General features: G+C 35.3%; 1 protein-coding gene across 4 annotated transcripts in view; it reads right to left on the bottom strand.

Moving 5' to 3' along the window:
* LOC136039156 (zinc finger protein 501-like) overlaps positions 1-13,011 on the bottom strand; it is a 48,091-nt gene extending 35,080 nt beyond the window's left edge. For 3 of the 4 annotated variants that reach the window (XM_065722658.1, XM_065722660.1, XM_065722656.1), the window contains exon 1: positions 12,882-13,011. The gene's annotated coding sequence lies outside the window, so the exon portion shown is untranslated. Of the gene's footprint in view, positions 1-3,308; positions 3,500-12,881 lie in introns of all 4 variants that reach the window. The other variant, XM_065722657.1, reaches the window with a different exon arrangement.
* Positions 13,012-13,573: the final 562 nt, after the last annotated feature.

A 13,573-nucleotide genomic window follows, 5' to 3' on the forward strand; every position in this document is an offset into this window, starting at 1 on the left:
AATACATATCCTTCTGACCATCCTTTTGAGTAAGAGCCGAAAACTTATTGATTAGCTCCCTTGTTCTTTCCAGCTCTCCTTCACGAACTGCACGAATTAAACCATAGTGAACATAGTTATTTCGCACGGTTATCAGTCCATTCCTTTTTAACAATTTTTGGATTATTAGTGGTTAAAATTTCAGCTCTTGAATTAAATCCTCTTTTCAAGATGAACTTTCTTGATTCCCACTGAAAAAAAAAACTTTATATTACATAAATATAATATTTATATATGACTATATAAAATCTTTTTTAAAAACATTATCGTTTCAACCCTTTTTTAATATGTCTGCTTACATGTCTGTAAGTTATCGATTAGAGGCAGGGAAAAAAGAGGTGGTTAAAACTATTAAGGAATAAAAACATATTTACTTATTGGTGTGTAGAACAATTTTGACGTCGGTTAAGCTTCATTTAAGAGTGATTTGACTTATCTCAAGAGTTTCAAGTCATTAAACAGACCTCTGGGAGAGACCACGGTAGCAATGCCTGCTACATTTGAGAAGCAAGAAAACGTTTAAAGTGGTCATAAAAAGAGTGATATCATAACATGGCTCTCACGTTTACTTTCTAATTTCACAAATAAATATAAATCATATAAAGACTTCTCCAACTCAATCTATATAATGCTTAACTGTCTACCCCTTATTATGAGGTTCTAATTTCTTTGGAATTCTTTATTGCAACTTTATTATTTGGAACCGAGGATCAGAGCTCAGTAATCTAATTGACTAATAATAAAAAATAATCAATTGTTATATAAATTTTATTATTCAATTTTAATTATTTATTTAATCAGTTTTAATTATTCAATTGATAATTAAAATAATCAATCAGTCATTTTGATTACCATGGTTGTCCTAATTTTGTATCCTTTTTAGTTTTTCGTATTTCTTTATTTTTCGTATTTTATCGTATTTATTTATCGTATTTCGTTTTGTTTTTTTCGTATTTCTTTTTCGGTTATTCTTTTTCGTACATTTTGCGTTATTCTTTTTCGATCTTTCGCGGGAGAAACTTCCCACAAGTATTTTCTGAGGGGAAAAAATTCTATTACGGAAACATTGACTTCAAGGGCAAATTTCTGATCGAAGGACGATCAGAAATTAATGATTTTTTTCAAATAAAAGTAATGAGTCTTCTAGGGGGAATTGTTCAGGAAATGTTCCAGGGAGACTTTTCAATGAGAATGGAGTTGTCTGAAGGGAACTCAATTTGGGAGGAGGAGGATTTACACGGTAGGAATTTCCATAAAGGGGATTTTTCGTGTTGGTGTTTCCATCGAAGGAGAGGCGTATTTCCCAGCATTATTTGAAAAGCAATCAGAAGCTAAATTGAACATTTTTTTTTTCTACGGAAAGCAAGGAGCAACATTAAAACTTAAAATAACAGAATTTGTCCCATATGCAAGGGGAGCTATCTCTCCTTAAACCCTCACTCTTTATATTAAAGTTGGCTTTTTTCTCTTATTTTCTTCTTTTTTAACTTATTTTACAATTTTACCTTATTCTGCCTACTTTACTTACCGTGTTTTTATTTAATAGCAATTTTAAAACACGAGTCCTAAGTAATATTTCAACCAGCAACGTGGTAACGAACTGTAAGTAAGGAGCAACTGGGCTCAATAGTACCCGAAACTCTAAAAAAAGAATTACTATAATATTAGACCCGTCAAAAAAATTGAATTTTATGCTGATTCTAATTATTTAAAGTTCATCAAGTTTAAGTTTACCAATCAAAAATTACGACCCTGAGAAACTTGACTCAATTTTTGGAAAAGGGAGGAAACATTTCCAAAAAGTCAAGCAATGTTAATGAAAATCACGCCGCTAGATTCAGAATATCAGAGAATCCTATTGTAGAGGTTTCAAGCACCTATAAACAAAAATGAGCAATTCTGAATTATTTGTTGCCAGAAGAAATATCATCGATGCGTGTTTATTTGTTTTTTCGTTGTCTTTTTCTAGGGATGATCGTATCGAAGCAATAATCGTAGAAGATCAAGAGAAGGCTAATTTGATCAGAAGTCAAAAGTTTTAGTGCCCTTTTAAGTGAAAAAAGAGATTGGAGGGAAACTAGCCCCCTCCCACGCTCCTTTTCCCCCAGAAACATTCAACCAACGTTTTGAGATAGCCATTTGATTCAGCATAATTGAAAGGTCCAATAACTATACCATTAGGGATGACATGACCTCCCATAGTCCCCTGGGAAAGAGCTATGCAATTTGTCCAATGTTCACATACAGTATTTGTTATTGGGAGATATACAGAGATTTTAAGGGGGGGATATTTTCTGCAGGTTTTTTTTCTAGAGGGAGGATTTTCCGTGAGAAGTCAAGTTTATGGGGGAATTTTTCAGGGAAATTTGATACGGGGATGAGTAAGGGGAGTTCCTGGCACAATTTAAAAGATGGTCAGAAGGCTTAACTTTTCTTCACAACTGTTAAAGAAAGACTGCTCAAACACAAAGTCCATTGAATTTGAATGAGAAGGGTTTTTAAAGAACTTTAAGACTTTAGCGTAAAAAGAGGGGTGGAGGAAGGGGCAGTCCTCCTCACGTACGGAATTATTTCTGTTCGTTTTAAGTTTTAATGTTGCTTCTTACTTTCGGTTGACAAAACTTGTTTTTTAATTTAATACCATCAAAGAAAACTAGTTAGACTAGTTCCTAGTCAGGTTTATACATACATTTTCAAATTCAAAAGTAAGTGTAATTGCAATTGCTCAAAACTTCAATGGCTCATTTTTTCCAATCAAAACTTTTTTCCAACAGATTTTTATTTTAATCTTAAATACCTATTCCAACCATAAAGTTTTTGAAAAGTTGACAATTTAGTTTTGTGAAAACAGTTAATGAAAGCACTACTATATTAAACTTATATTTGCACTTTAATTTTTCTAATCATGTGCTTTTTGGAGTGTTTACCATATAATTTCTCTTCTTGACCACCATATATAACCCTAATAGCTCTTTTTTTATTGTAAGTTTTGGCTATATTTCTTACTATTCTTGGTCTTTTCTAATAGACATAATTGCCTCTAAATTACAAAAATGCGAATAACACTGATACCCTTTAGGAATGTTGAGGAATTTTGAAATCATAAGCCAAGAAAACAAAATCAAAAAAGACTTGTTTGAAGCTCTTTCTCAGGCTTCCAAAAGACAACTTCAAAGGAAACAACGAAACGTTCTTATTCTTGATATTTTCTTACTCCAGTAAACTGTAACTATACATTTTTGGCATTAATAAGAAAAAGTCAACCTTGCCTTGTTATTTCTGGATTTGGTCTGCTAAAGCTGGTTCCCAGTATGAATATTCAAGCAACTCCATCACTTAGGGTATCTATCATAAATTTGTCAGCTATTGCAGTAATCTTAGCATCAGGTATTTCACTTTCAAGTAGAGCAGCTGCTGTAAGCCCAACAAATCCCGCTCCCAAAACAGCGATTTCACACATCTAGGAATAAATATTTAAAATCTCCAATAGCTAAAAAATCTTTTGGTTTATAGCAAGGATGAATAGTTGGTAAAGTCTATTTTGCAGGTCTTTTTTCTTTTCTCCTTGTTATGCTATTATTATGTTCAAATCTTGACAATTAATTTATAATATACAGAGGTATTCATACAGGAAAATAATATAGTTTGTGCCATACCTGATAGAGTCTACAGATATTGTGTGGAAATTAATATTGTTTTTGTACTATCTTAATGAACAAGAACTAAGAGCTCATATGACACTTGTGACGAGGCCGGAAGAGCCAAGATCTCATATGGTAAGAGCTCTTATATATCGTATATATTGGTTATAATAAATGAACCTTGAACTTCTAGCAAAATTCTAAGAATCAATAGATTGATTTAAAAGGAAAATCAGAGGCTTAATGCTGGTCGGGATTTAAAATAAGAGCTCTGAGAAACGAGGTTTTTCTAAATATCAAAATTCATTAAAATCCGATCACCCACTCGTAAGTTAAACAGAGGCTTAATGCCGGTCGGGATTTAAAATAAGAGCTCTGAGACACAAAGTTTTTCTAAATATCAAAATTCATTAAAATTCGATCACCCACTCTTAGTTAAAAATACCTCATTTTTTCTAACATTTCCTCTTCCTTCAGCCCCCCAGATGGTAGAATTGGGGAAAACGACTAAATCATGTCAATTTGTACAGGTCCCTGACACGCCTACCAATTTTCATTGTCCTTGCACGTCCAGAAGCACCAAACTCGCCAAAGCACTGGACTCACCCCCTAATTCCCCCAAAGAGAGCGGATCCAGTCCAGTTAAGTCAATCACACATCTACAAAATTTGCTTATCCTCCAAACCAAGTTTCATCCCGATCTCTCCACTCTAAGCGTTTTCCAAGATTTCCGGTTTCCCCCTCCAACTCCTTCCAATATCACCAGATCTGGTCGGGATTTAAAATAAGAGCTCTGAGACTTAAGATCTGGTCAACCGTTCTTAAGTTAAAAATACCTAATTTTTTCCAAATTAACACCACCACCACCCCAACTTCCCCAAAGAGAGCGGATCCATTCCAATTATGTCAATCACGTATCTACAACTTGTGATTATTCTTCCCATCAAGTTTCATCCCGATCTCTCCACTTTAAGCGTTTTCCATGATTTCCCCCCAATGTCACCGGATCTGGTCGGGATTTAGTATAAGAGCTCCGAAGCACAAGATCCTTCTAAATATCAAATTTCATTAAGATCTGAACACCCGTTCGCAAGTTACAAACACCTCATTTTTTCTAATTTTTCCAAATTACCCTCCCCCCAACTCCCCCAAAGAGAGCGAATCTGGTCCGCTTATTTCAGCCACGTATCTTGCACTTGTGCTTATTCTTCATACCAAGTTTCATCCTGATCTCTCGACTCTAAGCATTTTCCCAGATTTTCCGTTCCCCACCCCCCCCCCAGCTATGACACTGGATCCGGTCGGGACTTAAAATGAGAGATCTGAGTTATGAGGTCGTTCTTAATATGGAATTTTATTAAGATCCGATCACTGCTTCATAAGTTTAAAATACCTCATTTTTTCTAATTTTTCAGAATTAATCCTCCCCCCAACTCCCCCAAAGAGAGCGGATCCGTTCCGGTTATGTCAATCAAGTATCTAGGACTTGTGCTTATTTTCCCACTAAATTTCATCTCAACCTCTCCACTCTAAGCGTTTTCCAAGATTTTAGGTTTCCCCCTCCAACTCTCTTCAATGTCACCGGATCCGGTCGGGATTTAAAATAAGAGCTCTGAGACACAAAATCCTTCTAAATATTAAATTTCATTAAGATCCGATCACCCGTTCGTAAATTAAAAATACCTCATTTTTTCTAATTTTTCCGAATTAACCGTCCCCCACTCCTCTCAAGATAGTCGAATTGGGGAAACAACTATTTCTAATTTAATCTGGTCTCGTCCCTGATACACCTGCCAAATTTCACTTGTCCTAGCTTATCTGGAAGTGCCTAAATTAGCAAAACTGGGACAGACAGACAGACCAACAGAATTTGCAGAGGCACTTGATATGGAAGAGGTGGTCAGATTCAGCATATCAGAGAACGCCAAAGTAGAAGTTTCAAGCTTCTATCTGCAAAAATGTGGAATTTTGTATTTTTGCCAGAAGAAAGATCCCAAATGTGTGTTTATTTGTTTATCTGTTTGTCTTTTTTGGTGTGAGAGGTCTCTTTCTAACGGAAATTAAAAGTTCTAGTGCCCTTCTTAAGTGACCAAATAATTTGGAGGGCAAGTAGGCCTCCTCCCACGCTCATTTTTTCTCAAAGTCATCAGAACTATATTTCAAGATATCCATTTTGTTCAGCATAGTCAAAAAATCTGATAACTATGTCTTTGAGGACAAATTAATCTCCCACAGTCCCCAGGGGAAGGGCTGCTATTTATGAACTTTGCCCATTGTTTACATATAGTATTGGGTATTGGGAAGTATACATACGTTTTCAGGGGGGAATTTTTTTCTGATCGTAGGGAGAGGGTTACATGAGAAGATCTTTCCATGGAGGAATGTATCATAGGGGAAGAGAATTTCCATAAAGGGGGTGCTGGAGTCTCCAGATTTATTTAAAAAACAATTAAAAATTAAATATAAAAAAACCTACTCAATACCTCGCTCTTTGCGCTAAAGTAATTTCAAAAGAGCTATTTATTTTATTTAAACGGCCTTTGTGATTCAGGGGTCATTCTTACAGAATTGGAACAAGATTTGAACTTTAGTGTGAAGAGCAAGGTATTGACGAGGGGGCGAACCCCTGATGTATGTAATGAAAATGAACAAATATAGAAGTTTATTGAGTAAGTTATGTATATTTATTACTATTAAAAACGTTCTTAAAACAAAATTGAAAGTTCTAGCAGACTTTTTGAGTAACCAAAAAATTGGAGGGCAACTAGGCTCTCTCCTCACCCTTTTTTCTCAAAATCGTTTGATCAAAACTTTGAGAATGCCATCTAGCCAAAAAAAGTAAAATTAATATGCTAATTTTGTTTTAATTATTCATGTACTGTGAGCCAAAATCAAAACCTGCATTAATTTAAAAACATTAAGAAATTAAATAGAAAAAAAAACAAGTTTTTTCAACTGGAAGTAAGGAGCGCCATTAAAACTTAGGACAAACAGAAATGTTTACATAAATAAAGGGTTTTGTCCCCTCCTTAATACCTTGCTCTTTATGCTAAAGTATTTTTAGCAATTTCAAAAGAACTATTTATTATAATTAAATGGCCTTTGTGATTAATGGGTCATTCTTAAAGAATATGAACAAAATAAAACTTTAGTGTAGAGAGCAAGGTATTGCCGAGGGGGCATACCCCCCTCATGTATATAATAAAAAGATACATATATAGAAGTTCTTTAACTAAGATTACTTTGTAAGTTACATATATTTATTACTAATAAAAACGTTCGTAAATAAAATAAAAAGTTCTAGTGGCCTTTTTAAGTGATCAAAAAATTGGAGGGCAACTAGGCCCCCTCCTCCACCACTTTGTTCTCAAAACAGTCCAATCAAAACTTTAAGAAAGCCATTTAGCCAAAAAAGTAAAATTAATATTCAAATTTTGTTTAAGTTATTCATGTACATTGAGCATAAATCAAAACCTGCATTAATTTAAAGAACGTTCAGAAATTAAATAAAAAACCAAGTTTTTTTAACTGAAAGTAAGGAGCAACATTAAAACTTAAAACAAACAGAAATTATTCTGTATATGAAAGGGACTGTCCCCTCCTCAATGCCCTGCTCTTTATGCTAGAGTTTGACCCTTTCTCACAACTCTACTTTTTAAAACAATAAAACACTTTAGTGTAAAGAGCAGGGCATTAAGGAGGGGACAGCCCCTTTAATATACAGAATAATTTCTGTTTGTTTTAAGTTTTAATGTAGCTCCATAATTTCAATTAAAAAAATTTGTTTTTTTAATTTAAAAATAAGTTATTTTGCAATAAGTAAGCTTGCAAGCTAAATTCAATTTTGATCCTCTTGTCTTGGGCCATTGAAAGATAATATTATCCAAAAGAAGCCAGGGATTTGAACTTTAATTTAGCAGATTGGCCAGGGTCAATCTAAGGTCCATCCCTACAGAAAGTGCTTTTGTAGAGAAGTGGTGTTTTATTTTTTAGTCTACATAGAGACCCCTTTTAGGGGTCTGTTTTTTCAAAGTTGACATATATGTGTATTTTGTTAAGTTACCTTTGGAAGAATACAAGCAAGCTATTTTCTACAGCTGTGTGAGATTATTTTTCCAGGAACCCAGGCAGGGTAGGAAAGGAGTTCACAAGAAATACTATCACTAGTATGTCAACAGGGGGGGCAGTTTACTCTCCAAAGAAATTGCTAGAAATATTAGTGGTGACCCCAATCGGGTGCACCCTTGGCCAAGAGTTTTGCCTGTTTTATCATTTGATCACCTGACCATACCCTGGAGCAAAGTGTACCATAAAAGATGTACGAATATACTCTATATTTACACTACAGCAGTGGTAACCGCCAGGCATACCATTACCGTATTTGGCACCAGCAAGCTTTTCCTCTCTAATAAGTGGTGCAGTACCATTTCCACACCAATATCTGGTAGCAGCTGTGGTTATCATTACAATATTTGATGGCAGCAACTAAGGGACCTATCAGTAACACTAATAGCAATAAAATCTGTGTTTTCCAAAGACAATTTAATTTAGCCTACACAGTAGCCTATTGTGAGTACATAAAAATTGCAGGAAAAAGATGGAATCAATTACAAGTTAAAAAAACCTGAATGGGCATTGCCTGGTTAGAATAAAATCGAATTTTGTGAATCAATATATTACATGACTAATTAGTTTTGGAAAATAATCAGCAAATTGAGATGTAAAAATTTATCACAAGATAGTGCCAGAAGTACAAATCACCATTTGAAGAGGTATTTTGACAATTAACTGAATTTTCAAATAATAGCAGATGGACAGAATATTCACACAAGGTCAGAAAAGGGGCAAGAATTAATATAACTAGAGACGAATTCAAAAAAAGCTACTGCAGTGAACCAGAAGAATTGTATTCAGATTCACATTAATATGCAACACCAACTAGAAGTACCCTAGGGAATTCACCATCAGATGGAATCCTACAGTTTTCAGGGGATGAAACAGAAATTTCTGACACTTGCAAAAGGGGGAACTTAATCAAAATCAAGAATAGGACTATCTCCAGTAAAAACCATAGAAGGAGAAAAGAATACAATGCATATTCAGAAGGGATTATTCCCAGATAGAGAGGCAAAAGATTACAATAGAGAAGAAGCATGCCCAATATCCTGAGAGAAGATGAAATAGAAAGTGGTGGTAATACACAAAGAACAAGAGCTAAGAGCTCATATGGCACTTGTTACGAGGCGAGAAGAGCTAAGAGCCAAGAGATCATATGGTATGAGCTCTAACAAAATTCTATGAATCAATAGATTGATTTAAAAAGGAAAATATGAGGCTTAATGCCAGTCAGGATTTAAAATAAGAGCGCTGAGTCAGAATGTCCTTCTAAATATAAAAATTCATTAAGATCCGATCACCGACTTGTAAGTTATAAATACCTAATTTTTCCTCTCCCTTTAGCCCCCCAGATGGTCGAATCTGGGAAAACGACTTTATCAAGTCAAATTGTGCAGCTCCCTGACACATCTATCGATTTTCATCATCCTAGCACGTCCAGAAGCACCAAACTCGCCAAATCACTGACCCCCCCCCCAACTTCCCCAAAGAGAGCGAATCCAGTACGATTCTGTCAATCACGTATCAAGGACATTTGTTTATTCTATCCACCAAGCTTCATTCCAATTCCTATGCTCCAAGTGTTTTTCCAAGATTTCCCCCTCTAACTCCCCCCAATGTCAAAGGATCTGGTCGGATTTGAAATAAGAGCTCTTAGACATGAATTCTTTCTAAAAATCAAATTTCATTAACATCTGATCATCTATTTGTAAGATAAAAATACCCCAATTTTCATGTTTTCCAAGAATTCCAGTTTCCCCCTCCAACTCCCCCCAAAGTCACAGGATCTGGTCGGAATTTAAAATAAGAACTTTAAAGCACAAGATCCTTCAAAATATCAAATTTCATTAAGATCTGGTCACCCTTTCGTAAGTTACAAATACCTCAATTTTCAAAATTACCCCCCCCCCCCCTCAAATTCCACCAAAGAGAGCAGATCCAGTCTAGTTATGTCAGTCACGTATTTTAGACAGGTTTTTATTCTTCCCATCCAGTTTCATCCTGATCTCACCACTTTAAGTATTTTCTAAGATTTCCGGTCCCCCCAACTCTCCCCCCAATTACGCTTGATCCGGTTGAGATTTAAAATAAGAGATCTGAGTTACGAGGTCCTTCTAAATATGAAGTTTCATGAAGATCCGATCACTCCTTTGTAAGTTAAAAATACATCATTTTTTTATTTTTCAGAATTAACCCCCCCCCCCCAATAGATCGGATCCGTTCCAATTATGTAAATCACGTATGTAAGACTTCTGCTTATTTTTCCCACCAAGATTCATCCCGATCCCTCCAATCTAAGCGTTTTCCATGATTTTAGGTTCCCCACCCAAAACTTCCCCCAACGTCACCGGATCCAGTCAGGATTTAAAATAGGAGCTTTGAGACACAATATCCTTCTAAATATCGAATTTCATTGAGATCCGATCTCCCGTTCGTAAGTTAAAAATACCTCATTTTTTCTAATTTTTCAGAATTAGCCCCTCCCCCAACTACCCCAAAGAGAGCGGATCCGTTCTGGTTATGTCAATCATGTTTATTTTTTCTACCAAGTTTCATCCTGATCCCTCCACTCTAAGTGTTTTTCAAGTTTTAGGTTTCCCCCTCCCAACCCCCCCCCACCCAATGTCACCAGATCTGGTCGGGTTTAAAATAAGAGCTCTGAGCCACAATATCCTTCTAAATATCAAATTTCATTGAGATCCAATCACCTGTTTGTAAGTTAAAATAAACCTCATTTTTTCTAATTTTTCAGAAATAACCCCCCCCCCCCCAACTATCCCAAAGAGAGTGGATCCATTCCGTTTATGTCAATCATGTATCTAGCACTTGTGTTTATTTTTCCCACCAAGTTTCATCCTGATCCCTCCACTCTGAGTGTTTTCCAAGTTACAGGTTTCCCCTTCCCAACCCCCCCCAATGTCACCAGATCCGGTCGGGATTTAAAATAAGAGCTCTAAGACACGATATCCTTCTAAACATCAAATTTCATTGAGATCCGATCACCCATTCGTAAGTTAAAAATACCTCATTTTTTCTAATTTTTCAGAATTACCCCCCCCCCCCCAAACTACCCAAAAGAGAGTGGATCTGCTCCGATTATGTCAATCATGTATCTGGGACTTGTGCTTATTTTTCCCATCAAGTTTCATCCCAATCCCTCCACTCTACGTGTTTTCCAAGATTTTAGGTTCCCCCCTCCAACTCCCCCCAATGTCATCAAATCCAGTCAGGATTTAAAATAAGAGCTCTGAGACACAATATCATTCCAAAAATCAAATTTCATTAAGATCCCATCACCCATTCATAAGTTAAAAATACTTCATTTTTTCTATTTTTTCCAAATTAACTGCCCCCCCCCCAGATGGTCAAATTGGGAAAACAACTATTTCTAATTTAATCTGGTCCAGTCCCTCATATGGTTGCCAAATTTTATTGCCCTAGCTTACCTGGAAGTGCCTAAAGTAGCAAAACCAGGACCAACAGACAGACAGACTGACAGAATTGGCAATTGCTATATGTCACTTGGTTAATACCAAGTGCCATAAAAATTATTATATGAAAACAAAATCAACTCACCTCTCAGATGCTAGGCAACATGAAGGGAACTTGCAGGTAAGAGAAAATACATACAGAGAACAAACAGACTCAGAAAACAAATTAGGAGGATATAATGACAGAAGGAATCAAGGTAGAACTAGTAGTAGAAGCCCAATGTCCAGCAGGGGGTCACAAAAAAGTAGTCATGTAGATATGACACAATTTATATTAAATTTCATGAAGGAAGAAAGAAAAGCAAGAGAAAAAAGAGGAGGGAGATGGGAAAGAAAGAGAGGATAGTTAGAGAGCAGAAAGAGTAGAATATTAAAAAAGCTAGAGAGCAGAAAGAGGAGGCTGATAGAATAGCCTCAGAAAAAGAAAAGAGGCTGAAAAAATAGCTAGAGAACAAACAGAGGAAAAAGATAGAGAAGAGAGAGAGAGAGAGAGAGAGAGGAATGACAAATAAGAAAAGCATTGACAAATAGAAAAACAAATAAATAATACATCTTACATAAAACAAATAGGTAATCCCCTAATTTGATTGTTACCCAAGCATCATTAAGCCAAAATAAAAATATAGAATTATTCTTTATGGTTGATTGTGTGTGGCTATGCTGTTTGACCTATGTGATTGTATGGATGAGTAGGGTTAAGGCCTCATTCAAGTGCTGGTCTATATTAATCACTAATTTAGGAAAACAGTCTTCCTTTTCTCCTTCTGTCTCTTTTTTTTTTTTTTTTTTTTTTTTTTTTTTTTTTTGTGTTTGTGTTTGTTCTGTAGCATTGGTGATTTCTCTTTTCATGATAAATAAATAAAACTACAAATGTAATTCTAACCCTGAGATGTTGGTTTAAACAAATTTTAGCTCTTTTTCAATTTCTTTTTGCACTAAACCTAGAGTCTAAGGGAGTCAGTCTTTCAAAATAGAAATTGTTTAATATTCTTTTGTTCTCTTCAGTTCTTCCAAAACTCTTAGCAAAATTGTGTCTAACAAATCAGACCTGAAGTTTAGTCTTAACCTCCCCCACCTCTTTCTCTCTTCAATAAAGCCTTTATATTGTGGGATAAGGATTCAATGTGATTATCAAGAGAATTACTATAAAATTTGCTTTGCAGACAATGCATCCCCTCTTAATGGCCCAAAATATTGCCCTAAGTTATGTACAAAACTAAGCAAAAAAGCTATTAATGAGATTCTTACTTTATAATATGCAGCACATTCTAATTAACCAGACAATCCTGATTATACCCAAAGTTTTCTACAGTTTTAAACTACTTTTAAATACTGCAATACACCTCCTTCTAAAAAAGATGACAACATATTTCTAAGAGATCCAAGCTCTTTTGCAATAAGACAATGGTGCTTACAACTTAAGCATACAAATATACAAAGAATACTAGTCTACAGATAGGCCTACTCAAAAGGAAACACCATAAAATTCTGAAAACAACTTTAAAAATCTTAAAATACTAGCTTACATCATTTCTAGGTTATATCACAAGACTTTTACCCCCCCACCCATTCCCTAATATGTAAGCACACTGACCAAATTAGAGATTTTTCCGCTTCTTGATTTTGTTAACCTGGTTTCTTAGTTGATAAACCTATTTGAACAAAAGAATGACATGTGACAAGTGACATGTAGAAAAACCACTAACAGATGCTTTATCGCCAAATGTTCATGTTCTTTTCAAAATATATTAGAGATGGCAGGTGATACCATTAAAGTTACAGATGTCATTCCACGTTCTTGAATAGTTGAAAGAGATACGCCGGATGAACACTAACGTTCCACAGCTGCTTAACGTGAAACCTTGAAATGAACTCTGCTTAGTCAGTCATCCATCAATGGAAACGAAACGACAGTAACGAACTGCAGTAAGGAGCGACCCAGCTCAATAGTAACCGGAACTCTAAAAAGCGAAATTTTTATACCAAGAGCTACATCAAAAGGATTGTATTTTATACTAGGTTTAAATAAATAAGTTTCATCAAGCTTAGTCTTACCCATCAAAAGTTACGAGTCTGAAAATTTTTTCCTTATTTTAGATAAAAGGAGAAAACACCCCCTGAAAGTTATATAATCTTAACAAAAATCACGCTCTCATATCTATCATATCAGAGAACTCTAATGTAGAAATTTCAAGTTCCTATCGGCAAAAATGTGGACTTTTGTATTTTTCGCCAGAAGACAAATTACGGATGCATGTTAGTTTGTTTGGTTTATATCCCAAATGG

The sequence above is a fragment of the Artemia franciscana genome, chromosome 19 (assembly GCF_032884065.1).
Source record: "Artemia franciscana chromosome 19, ASM3288406v1, whole genome shotgun sequence".
Taxonomy (NCBI): Eukaryota; Metazoa; Arthropoda; class Branchiopoda; order Anostraca; family Artemiidae; genus Artemia; species Artemia franciscana.